This window comes from Ambystoma mexicanum, chromosome 6q, assembly GCF_040938575.1.
Source record: "Ambystoma mexicanum isolate Mex_15411 chromosome 6q, UKY_AmexF1_1, whole genome shotgun sequence".
Taxonomy (NCBI): domain Eukaryota; kingdom Metazoa; phylum Chordata; class Amphibia; order Caudata; family Ambystomatidae; genus Ambystoma; species Ambystoma mexicanum.
This window is the reverse complement of record NC_090937.1, coordinates 64,149,780-64,167,546: the sequence shown is the minus strand read 5'-3', so window position 1 is coordinate 64,167,546 and position 17,767 is coordinate 64,149,780. Positions and strand designations below refer to the sequence as shown.

At 43.6% G+C, this 17,767-nt stretch overlaps 1 protein-coding gene across 2 annotated transcripts in view; it reads left to right on the top strand.

The window, feature by feature from the left end:
- The first annotated feature begins 208 nt into the window (after window positions 1–208).
- The window catches only part of LOC138515778 (uncharacterized), an 89,112-nt gene continuing 71,553 nt past the window's right edge, over window positions 209–17,767 (top strand). Inside the window, exons 1-2 of one of the 2 annotated variants that reach the window (XM_069630486.1) lie at window positions 209–373; window positions 8,868–8,997. The gene's annotated coding sequence lies outside the window, so the exon portion shown is untranslated. Of the gene's footprint in view, window positions 374–8,781; window positions 8,998–17,767 lie in introns of those variants that run through there. The other variant, XM_069630485.1, reaches the window with a different exon arrangement.

The window sequence follows — 17,767 nt, the reverse complement described above, 5'->3', positions numbered from 1 at the left end:
TTGCTGCTTGATACTGGGATATTGACACTGTATGCCTGACCCTATTGTGATGCTAGCTTGATGTTGAAGCGATTACCCCATTGTGATGCAGTTGATGTGGGGAGGCAGGCTTACAAAAGGCCTCGCAAACATGATCACTGTTGCCTGTATCACACCACTAATCTCAGAGGAAGATATACAGGTTCCTGGAGCTCTCAGTGTCCAGATTTCAAATTGAATAGTGAATGTATGTATTGTTCATACTCTGTATTGATCAGGATTGTTGAACATCCTAATTCTACATCCTAGTCTCAGATTTCAATATATTGTGCATTATCATCTGATAAATTGGTGGTAGCGTACGACGAATGACTGGACAACAATTCTCTCAAAGGTAGGAATGAAAAAGAATGTAAGATTTAATTACTTGACCTCTGTAATCTTCTTTACAGCCATGCTTGTTTTTGATGGACAAATACTGTGCTTTTCCTCTCCTTTAATGGGGCTTAGTGAGTAGAGAACGGAAAGGGGATTCCTGAAATGTGTCAGCTTATAAAGGATTTCTGGTATAATAATGTATTGGGACTTGTCCTTCAACTTGGGAGGGAGCTCCAACTTCCTTCTACTTAAGTATAGGCTACCTGTGTTAGTGTGCCTTAGTTTTTAGTTCGATCACGTTATACACAGATTTGGGTTGTTGTACAACTATTCTTGTCCATTTCGTTAGGCGGGGCTCACTAGCCTGCTCTACTCACATCTTCCTCTGTCTCCATTGCTGAACCTGCAAAGAGGACACAGGGCCCGGTTTGCAATAAATTGCACTGGAGCACATAAGGAGGTAGCCTTGCATCTCAGATTTTTACCTGGTTCATAAAGCATAACAATTGATCAAACCTAGAGATTATTGGAGCATAGCCGGGATGCTTCTATGCAAATGGTATTCACAAAGATTTGCTGGATGGCATGTAACAGATGCTCAGTGCTCAGAGAATCTCTGGATTTGCCCCCGTTTCCTGGTTCTTGAATCTGGTGTAATGGAGGGGCCGCAAAGCTGAGATGCTCACAGGCCTCCCAGGAATAGCCCAGTGCAAATTGGTCAGTCTCCATTGCTTTGCCTTCGAGTTCATGACCTGGGGTTTTGGGAACAGGTTAGGGTTGGTGGATTTTCTTTTAAAGAGAAGGCAGCAAATTTGGGGCAGAATTCTGAAAATATATTAGTTCCTCATGACAGGAATTGGAATTGTGCCGATGTACTGGTGTGGGATAGGTATATTGGCAGTTGGAGGTCACTGTAGGGTGGTGCTAGCTGTGCTACTGTGTGGTGCCTGAATGAACCTCAACTTACCATTATCAGAGGCCCCTTCCCCTGCAAGTTTTCCTTTCCTTGAATCAAGCAAAGGCTATCATTACCCATGTTTAAGATCCACAACTTTGCATATAATCCCTAATGTATTTGTGTTGAATTGTGCCAAAGTATTGCCTCCTTTGTGGTGGAGTTCACTAGGTATCTTTACAGCTCATGATTTACTGTTGCTCAGGTGCTCCTGTGTCAGTCCCAGCTTCTGTATTCTCTATTGGAACTGCCTGTAAAGCCTATGGGGCTCATTGCAACCCAGGCGCTAATTGCGCCAACTTTACCACCATGGTGTAAACTATGTTTACACCATGGTGGATGGCGGATTTACCGCCCCATTCCAAGGTGAGTGGGGCGGTAAATCCCCATTTCCCATTTTCCCTTCCCCATTCCCATTTTTGCCCTATAGGGCATAATGGGAGTGGGGAAGGCGCTAATTACGCCACCGTAAATTACGGTGGCGTAATTAGCATCATGGCAGGTTAGCGCCATGGATTTTAACGGTTGCTAAAAGCAGCCGTTAAAATCAGAATAGGCGTTAAGGGTTAACGACGGCGTTAACCCTTAACGCCTGGGTCGTAATGAGGCCCTATGTCTCATTACGAGTATGGCGGTTTGGGAAAAAAGTAGTGGTAAAGGAATTGCTGCCACTTTACCCGCTCTGCTATACTACGAGTTTGGCCCTGGAGTGGTGAATTTACCTCCAGCATCATACTGGAGGTAAATCCACCCACTTTCCACCGAAAAATCAGCAAAATCAGCAGAATTACAGCGAGCGGAATTACAGCTATGATAATTTCACAGAAATACTCCATGTACTCCTATGGACTCCAAATTAATGAGGACTAACACCACCATCAGCACTAGTAATTTGGCAGTAAATGCATCTGAACAAGTGGCGGTAACGGTAATTCGGTTGTGTGGTATTCTGGCAGATTTACCACCAGAATACCACCCAACTTGTAATGCGTCCTAAATGTGTTTTTATTCAGTTTCTGTGGAAAATTGCACTGTTAAATGAATTGCATTCAATGTTTTCTTGATGGTGAACCACCAAAATCCTCCCCCCTTCTCGCCAGACTCTCACACATAATATATATATTCATCGCACCTAACACGACTGATGGACAATAAGTCATTTTTAAGGACGGTAAAAATGCTGTAAATGTCATTGAGACAGACATCAAAGGATGAAAATGGTAACCTGAGTAGGACTTTAAATGGACAATAGCAGTCAGGGTACATCACAGATAAACCAGAGACCAAATTAGGGTGTTGCTGCGACAACAAAGGAAATGGGCACTTTGGCTGGCAAAGGCAGGTGCAAGGTTTTATGCTGTCCCAAGCGAAATATCTTTTTGGTGCCCACCCTTTCATACTGGAGCCTAATTTGATATTTTTAGGGCCATACACGGCACACCTTTTCTGCCCCTCTGCTGGTGGCACTCTACATTGCTGGTTAGGACTGCCTCACAATAGCATTGGCCCTGCTGAATTGCATTTCTGAGTTTTTTTATTAGCCGCTTGCTGTGGCCCTATTACAGTGAAAGCTTTGCTATTTGGCATTCTTGAGGGCAACAAAGGGTATTGGAGATCAAATTATTCAGGCTAGCAGAATGTCTGTAGTCTGGCGGGAAAGGCCATGAAAGTGTCCTGGACTTCTGTTTCCTTTACTCTCAGATCACCACCCATACAACTCTGGTAATCTGGATATTTTCCCTTCACTTTTCAGCACTGTATAATTCAGAATCCGTCTATTAAAGGCCAGCTAGGGAGACGGTCGATCGAGTTGTATGGATAAGATAGTGCCTGATAATATCACTTTTGCTGTAATTATATATCTGGATTATTTCACTTGCTTCAGCTTTAAGAAGTGTGAGCTCCTGTTGTTCTTCCTTTCTTTTAGCTTGGATGCAAATATTGTATTATTTATTCAACATAAAATGCTCGATATAAAAATGTCCTTTTGTTTTAGGCTATCAGCAAGGAGTGATGTCATTCAGGGCAAATCTTCAGTCTTATGCAAAGACAGTGTTTTACTCCATTGAAGTGTGAAAGTGATCTCATTCCAAATTACTCAGAGCAGAGTTCAAAAGGTTAATACTTTATCTAGAATAGTTTTTTAAAATGTCCCTTTCTAGACATAACAGCTCATAAATCAGGGAGCTGTCTGTAGTAATGAAAGCTCCACAGCTCTCAAGGTAAGTTGTACTCTTTAATGTCCAGGTCCAGTTCCTTCTTCACACAACAGGATTGTAGGGGAAACACTAAGACCAACAAAAGGGAGAAACACTGGAACAGCCCCACACCCCATAAGCACCTTAACTTCACTCACTAGTCCCAACCGTCAATCGTAGAACCTCTGAACCCTCACATTCCACACAATGACACCCTCATCATTCCACTAGCTCATACGCCTACATTATAACACTTCCCCATCCCTTGGGAAAACAACAAGAAACAAGGGAAAAATGACCAGCATCAAACCCAAGTCATCACAAGACAAGTACTACACTACTAAACCTGGCGGCCGTCCAAGTTAGCAAATACAGCACCAGATAAGGAAAACTCTCACTGGGCCAACCGGACCACAACCACAACGATGCTCCACGGGCCCACCAGGACCACACCCATACCTAAACACTACACTACCACCAACAACCAAGTCCAGATCAAATGCCCAATGAATTCCAAAATTAGTATATTCATAACCTATCCAACCCACCAGCTAATCCAACGCCTCCATACCAAACACCTCGGTGAAAACCTGCGAGGAACAAAAATAATAAAGTAAAGCTCTTCCACCGTTCCGAGCTGCCCCTCGGAACCCGGGACTGCCACTCCCAGTCACACAGTTTATCATAAAAGACGACTACCTAACAAAACCAACACCAACATGGCACTAACATCCTCCTACTCTGGTCTGCCCCCCAGAGTCTCAGAACTGCCACTTCTGAGCACAAACTCGCTCAGAAGAGCACAACAAATGCCCAACACCACCGAGGTACTTTGCAATTAAAGAAACTCCACTACACCAACCTCTTAGGAAGTAATGACCTAACACCCTAACCGACATTAGATCTGAAAAGTCTTACATGACAGCTTCACCACTTCACCTGCCCAAACGGTATGACCAAAATTGGGGCAAGGTATACCACTGCCAGGACAAACTCCACACCCTGGCGTGAAAACATTCTTTCCAACTCCTCAGACGGGCACATGCCCCTAAATGAACTCAAATAGGTCCATAGGACAAGGAGATAATGACGTACTCACCCAAATTTATCCACCGGAATCGCGGACCCACCCGGCTTCCACGACCCACGTGACGTACTCACCCAAAATGTATCCACCGGAATCGCGGACCCACCCGGCTTCCACGACCCACGTGACGTACTCACCCAAATTTATCCACTGGAATCGCGGACCCACCCGGCTTCCACGACCCACGTGACGTACTCACCCAAATTTATCCACCGGAATCGCGGACCCACCCGGCTTCCACGACCCACGTGACGTATTCACCCAAATTTATCCACCGGAATCGCGGACCCACCCGGCTTCCACAACCGGCGAAAAACGGAGAAGGACCCAAACCGGTATCCATCTGCCAAAACATATCCATGCCCAAGATTCACATGGTAACAAACTCATGAGGCTGAAGATGCAACAATAGACCCACCCGGCATCTACGACTTGCACTGCCTAAACTGCCAACCAACATAGTATATACATAAATTCACCTACAATGAACCTATGAGATAGAACATGTAACATAGACCCACCCAGCATCTATGAACCGCACTGCCTAAGCTACAAACCAACCTAGGCACATGCATAGAGTCATACAGTGATGAACCAATAAACAGAAAATGCAACATAGACCCACCCGGCATCTACGACCTACACCACCAAATTCTGTAATCCAAAAATTGGCAACTAACTTCATCAACATAAGTACCTCACTTACCACACTCACACCACTCACAAGACAACATGATATAAAACATAAACATTATTATGCATTCCATGCAAATAACATTTCTTGGTAAATGTGCATTGCAGTACAATTCATTACATTCACGAAAAAAAAAAAAAAACTTTTCCTTTTTCCTATCTCCATAACCACCACCCTCAAGTCCAAATCCAGAACCCGGGAAACACCACCCGCAAGTCCAAGTCCAGTCCCCTGGAAACACCACCCGCACGTACAAATCCAGTCCCCTGGAAACACCACCCGCAAGTCCAAATCCAGTCCCCTGGAAACATCACCCGCAAGTCTTTGCTTCCCGCATAAGGAATAATCACTCTAGACCCATGGAAGCATAACCCTACTGTAGTGACATAGCTAAGATGAATTTCCATACTGGGACCCAACATGCACTATGAGGCCACAACAAAACACTCCATTAGGAAGAGACAACGGCCTCGACAAAATCTACACCTAACACTACCAGGAGTTCAACCTGCACCCACAGTGGGCCACAACATCAACACAACAACACACTGGCCCAAAACACTAACCTGCAATGTTCAATATTGTTCCAATTCAGACGGTTCCTTTAAGTGCCCAAACACGAGATCTAAGAAGCAAAGGTCACTCATATTACTTCCAGCGCCGGCACATAAACTCCCATCACACTGTTCGCCGTCCTCTGCTGGGCTTCCAATACCAGGACCAGGACAGCACGAAGCACTCCTCAGAACGGGGTGCAAAATCCTCTGCTGGCAGACCCCACCAGGACCGGGACCATCCACCGCTCCTGACCGCCTTGCTGAAAAGGAAACATCCACGGCATCAGCCACATCGCCGTACTTCCGCATCACGTGACCGCCATTCGTAGCCTCCGGAACCGAACTACGAAAGTTAGCATTGACCTCAGTGCTGACGTGGGCAGAACACCTCCCACGGGAACACCAACGGCCTTGGCGGTAATTGGCCAGCTTAGTGAGAGCCAGAGACGACGTCATCACTCTTCCTGCAGCCTTCGACCTGGCAACAACGCTACCGAACGTTGCCGATACCTCCTCCGTGGACTTCCCAGGATGGCTCACGTCCGCTCTCCTGGACGCAAAAGTCAGTCCTGAGGAGGACCGTGGCACGCACAACTGCCGTTTGTCCGGCAGACACCCGGGCATGCTCCTCTCCATGCCCGAAACCAGCCGTGTGCCTCTTCTTCACCGCTCCCCCTGATAAGCACCGCGATCAAATACGGAGCCTTGCCGGCATCACGCTCCAACTCCCAACCGCTCCCTCACACAGCGGATGGAACATAAGTGCCACCAAGCACTGGCAAGCCACCAAACCAGATGCTAACGCGGGCACAAACCTCTGGCGAGAGCCGACATCAGCTGGAGTGGTACCTGTCTGTCCGCCAACTCCAATGCAGCGCTCCCAGACGGAGCCCGCAAGACAGACAGAGGTACCTGTGCAAACGAAACCGCTCGGGGTGCGGGGCTTCCTCTGGGGGCAGTGTTCTCCGGTGGCACAGGGCTGCACCCCCCCAGCAGCAACGGTCTCCCACTACAATCCCATCCTCGTCGCCAGTGTAGTAATGAAAGCTCCACAGCTCTCAAGGTAAGTTGTACTCTTTAATGTCCAGTTCCTTCTTCACACAACAGGATTGTAGGGGAAACACTAAGACCAACAGAAGGGAGAAACACTGGGACAGCCCCACACCCCATAATCACCTTAACTTCACTCACTAGTCCCAACCGTCAATCGTAGAACCTCTGAACCCTCACATTCTACACGATGACACCCTCATCATTCCACTAGCTCATACGCCTACATTATAACACTGTCCAGTATCTAAATAATGCAAGCTGATTAGTTGACTGCTGGTCCGTGCCAATCAGGGAGTGCCATAGAGAATCCAAAAGGAACTACTGTCATTCTCCTTTTACAGAAGAAAACTTAATAAGGTTGGCAACAATTCTGACAGTACCGTATTTCATTATCACTAAGACAGATCCATTCCTTGATACAGGAAATGTCCACAGGAATTCTAGATGGTGTGAGATCTTTCACCCTTTTTGGACCTAAATCAATTGATAAATGTGTAAACAAAAGCAAGCTCCGGGGTTAGGAAGGAAACTGCCAAATGATGCTGCTCAGCCTAAAAACATATATTCTCTTTCTTTTTTGTAAACAAGCAAATTGCAGTCTCCAAACCACAGCCTTTTCCAAAACAAACCAATGGTTTCAGCCAGGGATGTCGGACCCGAACCTCCCTTCTGAGAGTCAGCAGTGAGTGTTAAAACATGACCGTTTTGCGATTCAAAATTGAATTGAAGTCCTTGACGCATTTTATACAATTGAATTTACACTATTTGTTTTTTTTCCCCCATTATTTTATGAGGAAAACATTTTTTTTTTGTAGTGTATTGCTGGGAAAGTTTAATATTATGTATGCCACGCTGTACATTTCGTACGTAAATGTACAGTTCCTTTCATACATTTATGTAATCATGTTCGAGCTTAACAAAACGAAATGTAACCAAGGTTATGTTTTTTTTTTTAAAATCCATATACTTGGTCCTCAAATTGCCTACAGACTAGAAGGTTTCCAGTTGCCATTTCATGTAAGTCAAAAAGAAAACTCTCTAAGATTCCATCATCCCACACCTTTGCAGTGTGCCTTGATGCGCAAAAAGTTTAAGGGCCTGATTTACCACACATTTGTCAATTGGGTTTTTCTATTGAAAACACTTTTGTAAATCATGCACATAGGGCCTCATTACACGGATGGCGGTAAGGATACCGGTACTGGTAAATCCTTACCGCCTTACTATGAGGTCCCTTTGCGGGTTGGGGGATTTAACGCCTGCTTTTTGCAGGCGTTAAAATCCAACCCGCAAAGGGACCTCGGAGCTAATTACAGCACCGCAAAATTGCGGTGCCGTAATTAGCGCCTTCCCCATTCCCATAGAGCCCTATGGAGCAGAAATGGGAATGGGGAAGGGCAATGGTGGAAGGGGGATTTACCGCCCCTCCAACCTTGGAATGGGGCGGTAAATCCCCTTTCCACCAAGGCGGTGGCGGTATTTTACCGGCATGAGCCATGGCGCTAATAGCGCCATGGCTCACCGCCTACCGCGTAATGAGGCCCATAATATTTAAAGACAGAATCTGCCTAATTAACAGTTGAAACTCTCTTCCTTCTTTTTCTTTACACGTGATTCACAGAAATCACACTGCTCATCGTCCTGCATGCCTTTCTTTTTATTTAGCCAGAAAGTCATCTTTCAAAATCATTATTAGAGCCTGCCCATTTATAGACTTCACTTTGCTGCTTGACACTAGAATAATGACACTGTATGCATGACCCTATTGTGATGCTAGCTATGATGTTGAGGTGGTCACCCCATTGTGATGCAGTTGATGTGGGTAGGCAGGGTTACAAAAGGCCTGGAAAACATGATCACTGTTGCCTGTATCATTCCACTACACTCAGAGGAAGATATACAGGTTCCTGGAGCTCTCAGTGTCCAGATTTCAAATTGATCAGTGAATGTATTTATTTGTTCATAGATTGTATTGATCAGGATTGTCGAAGATCCTAATTCTACATCCTCGCCTCAGATTTCAATATATCCGGCATTAACATCTGATACATTGATGGTGGCGCAAGAGGAGTGACTGGACAATACTTATCTCAAAGGTAGGAATGAAAAAGAATGTTCAATTCAATCATTTGACCTCTGCACTCTTGTTTTCAGCCATTCTTGTGTGGGATGGGGAGGGACAGTGTTTTTCCTCTCCAATATAATGGAGTTTAGTGAGCAGAGAACAGGAAATGGGATTCCTCTACTGTGTCAGTTTATGAGGGATTTGTGGGATGATGAAATATTGGCGATTTAGGAGTTGCCCTTCAACTTGGGAGGAATCCAGCTGCCATCTATTTTACGACTATAAGCTACCTGTATTACAGTCTTCTGCAGGTGTTTGTCCTATCACATTATCCACAGATTGGTTTTGGTATATACATGCTTGTCCGCTTGGTTCATGGGGGTAAAGTAGTCTACTCCACTGCCATTTTCCGCCGCCCCTTATGGTGAAGTCTCTAATGTAGTTGTTCTCTTTGGCTGCCAACTGTGATGACACTGTTCTGACTGCTTTTTTGCTGCTTCTTCCCCAGTCCCTCTCCAATGCGGCCCCTGCAAAGGAGATGCTGGGTCTTGGGTCGAAAATATTTGCACTCAAACACATGGGGAGGTAGGTAGCCTTGCATCTCAGATTTGCACCTGGTTCACAAAGCATAACAATGGATCAAACCTAGAGATTACTGGATCATAGCCATAATGCTCATATGCAAATGTATACACAAAGATTTGCTAGAGGGCATGTAACAGATGCTCAGAGAATCTCTGGATTTGCTGCAGTTTCCTGGTTCCTGAATCCAGTGTAATGGCGCGGCCGCAAATCTGAGATGCTCACAGGCCTCCCCTGATTAGCCCAATGCAAATCATTGTGAATGTGGTGTATTTGGTCAGTCTCCCTTGCTTTGCTTTTCAGTTCATGACCTGGGATCTTGGAAACAGGTTAGGGCTGGGGGGGGTTTCTTATAAAGAGAAGTAAGCGAATGTAAGGCAGAATTCTAAAGAAAATGTCAAAGATTCCTGTGACAGGAAGTAAAATGTTGCAGAGGTACTACTTTGGGATTTGTGTAATGACCATTGCAGGTCACTTAAGGGTCGTGCTAGCTGTGGTAACGTGTGGTGTCTGAATGAGCCTTTATGTCCTGGCATCAGCATCCTTCTTCCCTACAGTTTTCTTTTCGTGGAATAAAGAAACGGCCATCATGACCCAGGTTTTGCGATTTCTAAATTTGTATACAATCTCTGATAAAAAAAAGTTGTTGAACCATGCAAAAAGGTGCTTCTTTGCAACTCATAAATGGTTTGCTGCTGCTGTGATGCTCCTGGGTCAAACCCTCTGTAGTATTCTAATAGCTATTATGTTCTCCATTGAACTGCCTATCCAGTTTCAGTGGAAAATTGTGCTGTAGAATTAACCATCACAGCACATTTCTATCAAGGTTTTCTTGATGACAAACCACCAAAATAGTTCCCCCTTCTCACCGAGTTGCACACAAAAGATATAGTCACCTCTGTTAGAGGTTTTGTCAGAGTTCTATAACATAACCTGGTTGGTATTTTATTATTGTGTGTAAAATAATGGTAATGTGGTAGCACAGTGTATTTATGGTAATGCCCTATATGATGGGACACCGCTTCCCCTCTAATATACAAAATAGTGGACCTAGCACTTGCAGGGGCAAAACAGCACTACCTGTCACTCCATTCACTTATTTACGAAACAGGACTACTTTCTTCAACTGATTGTTCATAATACTTTTCATTACGATCAATGATTCACAATCCACACACACACATCCTACGTTTTCTAGCTTGCTAGCTGGTTCCCAAGCTTTACCTCCCACTTTACCACATGTGGTAAGTATTTTACCGCTTTTGATACACTGGGGCGCTTCCCTGTGGTTTCCCCTCTTGGTCAATGAATTCTCATAGGCACAGAAAACTGATTGCTTTTCTTTTATCTGCATTATGATTTGAAAATAGGTTCTGCGATACACATATTAAAACAAGTTAACCCTTTAGCAGATACATAAGCAGCCTGTGTTCATAATAAAAACATTCACTTTCCCAGACCATGAAGCCCGAGACGGTTACAGAATGTACCATCTAAAAGAAGAGACAGAAAGCACATAGCACAATAGCATGGCAACTTTTCCCTCCGTTACACTTCAGTGTTTCCCAATTACCCAGGTGAAATAAAGAGAAAAAAAACTCTGGTTAAAAAATTCCTGACTGACTGACTGACTGACGGAAAGGTAAACACAATTATCTGCACGCTCCTCAAATTTTACCAATACTCACTTCTAATGTGTAGGACTTCTGTGTTGCTTATCATGAAAAGTCCCTTCTCTGCAAGCTCAAGTGTTGCAAATTCTGCAGCTTTGGCAGCACAATTAGAAGCCAGCAATCTCACTCTGCCCTCCTTCAGACTGCTGCCTGGGAGAGAATCTTGCCTTTCTCCACAGCCCAGCTCTGTCCTCTGGCCAGCTGCTCTCCTGGTCTCCTCTCTTTAAAAAATAATTAATTAACCTCCACCCCTCCTTCCAGCTAGATTTATACCCTAGGCTTGTCAATCTTATTGAACCTCCCCTTTTCCCTGACATCTCACATCACCCTAGCTGACTTTTCTATAATCATGGCATTTCTCTCTCCCAACACCACCTCCCAAGTATATTTGTATCAAATTGCTTCCTGGAGCACAATACGATTTCTGAATGAAAATACAGCCAATGCATTCTGCAAGCACATTTTAAACTTCCACTAAACAAAAACAGAATCTGTCATCTGAATCACTTTGCACTGTTTTGTTAAAGGGCAAATTAATTATTGGGGAGTTATTTGATGGGAAAGTGTTAGTTAATTAATTTAAGTTAGCATATGTATTCAGTGCAAACTGGACAGATGGCCCATTCACAATAAAAAAGATTATTTCAAATGTGCACAGTGTGCATGTCCATTTGCTGTCTTTATTTTTGCATTCAGCTTTTTGCTTCCACTGATAGTAATGTCATGTACTAAGGCATCCAGTTTACTGCCCCCACGAAAATAAATACATTATCTAAGCCTATACCCCACTTGATACTATTGATGGAAAGTGAATCGTTTTACTGACTGGAAATCCTGTAAATGTAAATGTTGCAGACAATAAAGGATGAAAAAGGTAACCTGAGTAGGACTTAAAGTAGAAAATAGCAGTTGGGGACAGCACAGATAAACTACAGCCCAAAGTAGGGTTTTGCTTTGATAACAAAGGAAATGGGCACTTTCGGTGGCAGGGAAAGGTGCTGTCAGGCTTTATATTCAATCTAGTTGTTGTCCGCGGAAGCTGCTGAACCCCTGCAGCCCAGCCCCCCTTGGATGCTAACCTCTCAACTGATATCAAAACAGTTTAGCTGAGAGCATCCCCAAGGGAAAGGGGGAAAATGGGACAAAATAATAAACTTCAGGTCCTGTTCTGCTTCTTTACATCACTTAACCTGTAGAAAATAATAAGAGATAAACTTTAATCACTAACCTTTCTTTTTCGAGGTAGGTTCTGACTTCCCTTAAATAGCTGATATCCCAGAATTGAGAAAAGAAACACACCACCATACCTGAATATCCTCTTTTGATAACTTAGAGGAAGTATTTCCTTACTGATAGATAGTAGAGTGTCTCTGTCAATATTACTATCTCTTTAAATCCTTAGTTGGAAAGCTGCTGCCTGATTTCACACTTGGAGTTCCATGAATCAGATAACTTGCAGTTCAAATTCCAGAACACACACGCCTGTCTGTAAAGCTAGGTTCGTTTTTGCGTGAATCTCTTATATAAGGCACTAAACTTGTAGCGTTCCACTGAAGAATAACGTAGTAAATAAAATTAAAAAATGACTGGTCTCATAAACGTGAAAAGAACTACATTCAATCCTTATCACTGAAGTCTTGCGCTAGCATATGAATATTACACTTCCTTCACATTTAAATGAGTTTCGCGCATGTAGAAGAAAGCAGCCTTCACTCGGATATTTGGATTCATGGGCATGCATGAAAATATAACACTCTCTTTCTTCTCCCTTCTTAAATAGTTCACACATGTGAAAAGAAAGCAGTGTTCGCTTGGCAGGATTAATGCGCATGCGCGGAAGTATAGCACTCTTTCTTTTTCCTTTTGGAATAGTTTGCGTATGTGAGAAGTGAACAGCGTTCACAAGGCAAAGTCTTAAATTCATGCGCATGCATAGAAGTTTAGTATTCTTTCTTCATGAATTAAATTAGGTTTGCGTAGAAGACGTAAAGAACTGTGTTCCTGAAAAAGATCCTTGTGATTACTGCTTGAGGATGAACGCGCGCAAGGTTAATATGTTGCTAAATAAAAACAAAACACCTCCAGGATTACGTGCCTAACACGCTGTCACTTGCGCAGACAGTGTAAGATTTCTAACACGAGCCCGACGCTCATGAAAAGCACGGTAAGAAATAACTGCACTAAATATTTTCATAAGGCCGTAAGAAATGCAACGCTTAAACAAATTACTAACTCCCACACGCAATCAAGGCATGCGCTAAATACGTTACTCAGTTCATGAATGAAAAAACTGTAAAAAAATCGAATAATGTCTTTTAAGAATTTTAACTAAACAAACTCCTTCAAATAAACCTTTCCTTAAAAATGGAATCAGGAAACTGGGAAATAAGCTGTATTAGGAATATAAATTCCTCACAGAGCTAAAAACAGAGTTCAGTTTACAAATAAAGTCACTTAGCTTGCTTCTTTCTTTTCCCCGAACGTTACTGGCTTTCTTCTTAAGTTCTCCAAACACTCTCTTGATCCTAGTAACATAAACCTAGGCACAAGGGCCCAGCTAAAGTTTCTAAATCTTCAGAACTCCAAACATCAGACCTTCCTGCTGGGCTGCTGACAATGAAAGGCAGTTTAGAATGTTCTGACAATGGCTTTCTTTTGCTTCTGACCAATCACTGATCTTATTTGAAGTCTCCATTTTGGCTTGGGAAACTCCCCACACTCTGCACTTCACTGTTAAGGCCCAAACCATAAAGTATATTAATCATATACTCACTCCACCACATTAAACCAAGCCCCATGAAACCTGACAAGTGCAAGGTGTTATGCTGTCCCAAGCATAGTATGTTTTTTGTGTTCACCCCTTTATACTGAAGCCTAATTTGATATTTTTAGGGCCATAAATGTCATCCCATATTCGCCCCTCTGCTGGCGGCACCCTAAATGGCTGGTTAGAATTGCCTCATAGCATTGGTCCTGTTGGATTGCATTTCTAAGCTTTTTCAACAGCAGCCTGATAAAGCTCTATTAGAGCGAAGCTTTGTTCTCTGGCACTCTTGAGGGCAACACAGGGTGCCAAAGAACGCATTATTCAGGCCAGCAGACTGTCTATATATTCTGGATGGGAAATGCCATGAAACAGAAATAAATTTGGATGAAAAAGTGCCCTGGACTTCTGCTCCATTTTCCCACACATCACAATCCGGAAAACTCTCTTATTTGCACATTTTCCATTCACTTTTTGGCACTTTGTAATTCAGAATGCTTCTATCAAAAGCCATCAAATATGCCGGTTGATAGAGTAATTTGGCCAAGGTAGTGCCAGACAACATAGCTTTTTCTGTCATTCTATATCAACTATATGGCGTGAGCTACTGTTTTTCTTACTTCCTTTTTGCATTATAGCAGAAATGTTATCATTTAGTCAACATAAAATGTTCAGCATAAAAGTGTGTTCCTTTTGCTTTTAGCTATCATAAAGGAGTGATGGTATTCGTGGCAAATCTTCATTCTTACACAAAGACAATATTTCATTAATTTAAGTCTGAAAGTGATGTTGTGCCAAATTACACACAACAGACTTCAAAGGGTTAATACTTGATCTCAAATCGTTTTTAAAAAGGTTCCATTCTAGGTATAACTGCTTGTAAATAAGGGAGCTGTGCAGTGTCTAAATCATGCAAGCTGACTCGTTGACTTCTAGGCCATGCCAATCAGGGAGTGTCATAGTGAATCTGAAAGGAACTTCTGTTGTCATTCTCCTTTTACAGAAGAGAAGGTTGCCAATAATTCTGACAGAAATACTGTATTTCATTATCACTAAGACAGATAAATTCCTTGATCCAGGCAATGTCCACACACATTCGAAATGGTGTGAGATCCTTCACCATTTTTAGACCTGAATCAATTAATGAATGCAAACTACAATCTGGTGGTTGGTAAAGCAATTTAACAACTTCTAAATGATGCACCTCAAGGCAGTGTTGATGGAAGAGGCATCAGGTGTGAAGGAGGAGAGCGAGAGCTGTAGGTCAAAGAGAAAGAGGAGAATGGTAGCAGGTTTAAATGTCCTTTTAGTAGTAGGTGAAACATCTGGTGAGTAACGGTCAGAGTGGAAAGGTCAGTGGTGGAGACAATTGAATGATCAGATATGGATGGTGTCACAGTAGTATTAGTATCTGAGAGGGAGGTGGAGATGAATAAAGGATCCAAACAATTAGCACCTGTTTGGCTAGGCAGTTTATGGATAGAGTGGAGAGCGTGGTCACTAAGAAAAGACTAAAGTTCAGATTTCTGAGAAGTTGTTGGAGAGGGAAGGTTAACATCATCTAAGAGAATTAGGTGATGTATAGTGGGTAAAGAATTAAGGAGTTGCCCTATATCATCAAAGAATGGACCAGTGGGACTAGGAGGATGATAAATAGAGATGTGAACCAATTGAGGCAGAGCAATAGTAGAGATGGTGGATTCATATGAGGTAGGAGAGAAAGTGGCATTGGAGATTTGTGAGGCATTGAGGAGGAAAGAGAGGTGTCAGACACCACCACCTCTGCCAGTCAGTAGAGGAGGGTGAATGAAGGATAGTTTGGAGTCATGTTGGGCTGCCGGATGGCCAGTATCAGATGGAAAAATGCAGGTTTCAGTGATCGCAAGAAGGTCTAGGTGAGCAGAGCTGGAATGCAAGTAGTCAGTGATGAAGCAAGTTTCAGAGTGCAATGTTCAGTTGAAGCGGTAAGGAAGAGAAGAGAAGTTGAGTGTCAGAGGAAAAGAGGCAAGGTGGATTGATGTTATAGTAGGTATGGTAAGCTCTCGGGTTTGTTTGCTGGAAGGAGGAAGAAGAGAGATGAAGTAGAGGGTGTTTCGAAAAGAGGAAGTTGTAGCATGATTGGAGAAAGTGTATGTACGCAGAGGTTAGTCAGAAGAGCAGCAGGAGTGAATGCATTACAGGTGAGCAGCACAGTGTGGAGAGACAGTGCAGTAATTAGGGATCTTCGGGAACTCACAGGTGCAACAGGGTGAACGGCAAAACCAAAGGCGCATAGGCTAAGAGACAAAGAGTCTGGTGAATGGCCGGTCTTCAACCTTCAGTGTTCCACCCTTAGAAAGAAAGTCATTAGGAAATTCAGAAGGGATGACACACGCTTGTGTCACCTGATCACCTACTCCATTAGTGGTTTGTCTCTCTAATTATATCGATAAGTAATTTTCCATTCATTGCAATTTAGAACAGTCATTGAAACATGCAATTTAGATTATAATATTTTTTTCATTCCAGCATAAGCATTCTCGAACTTCCGGAAGTGAACACGAGTGTCCCTCTGTTTTGGCGAGGTTGAACTCTGCTACTGGTCTTGCAGTGGAATTCAAAATGTATAGTGTTATGATTAGCTCTGCCTGCAAGAGAGTGGAATGTTGAGATGGAAGGCAGAGCGCAGAATGTTTACCAATGAGTGAGTGTTCCAGGGTGGTCAGTTGAAAGATGTAAGCCCTGAGAGAGGATGCCGGTGGGTGTCCTATTTTCCCCATGATTTATCTGACATAAGAACTGTAATTAATAAGCCCAAACTAAAGAACTTACAGTTAACAAGAAGTTGTCAGAGTCATTTGTAACCAGACCCAGAACTTAACAGTGGCGACGAGGATTATGCTGATATTGCTAAGGGGACAGCAGCACCAAGGAAGGACACCCACCGGCACCCCCAAGAGAAGAAATCCTCTCTCAGGTAAGGGCGCAAATTGGCAGAGAGGGCACTGTGATGTGAGGTGTAGTGAGAGCAGCTTTGACCAATAGTGAAGGGCTACAAATGTATTGGAAGCTGCAGATGCCCATTAAAGTGCTCCAACAGCGTGTGAGACCAGAGAAAGCCAGCGCTATAGAGAGAAGGCAAAGTGGCGCTGCAGGCCCATTGAGAACAAAGGGTTCAGAAGCATTTTGCTACTCAGAGCTGCCAGTTGTTTTAAGTGGCCTTTATGTCAAGGAGCGCAAGAATTGGCAAAATGACAGTCAGGGAGCACTTTCAGTTTCAACATATGCCACACCTACCAGCATGATTATATGACTGGTGAGGTGAGACTGTAGGCGGCCTCTGGGGAGAGCGCTTTTCAGGCGAGTTGTAGGTGGCCCTGAAAGGACAAGTGGGCATTCGTCAGCAGAGTTTGTTGGTTCAGAGAGCTCTGTTTCCCTCAGCTTCCCAGTCCGACTGATGACGTCGGGTGGAATGCTGGAGGAGTTTGTGATGGTGCTGGCATTGATTGGCTGCGAGTTTAGCTGCTGTTCTGGAGCGTAGGAAAGGAGAACACAGCAACGTGCAACCAGAGGTCCGATCACGTGCAATGTTGCGCAGCGTTATTTGTTTTTTTCTCTGCGAGGTGCGCTGAATTAAGTAAACAACATGAGAACGACTGCCGTATAATAGGAAAGGGAGCCAGACATTGAAGTGGCTTCTCTCTGTGCTGTTTGAGGAGAGAGCAGAGCCAATGGCAACTTGAAAGAAGCATGTTGCATTTCAGTTTGATGTTTGGCATTTTTATGGGACTTTTGAGCAATAA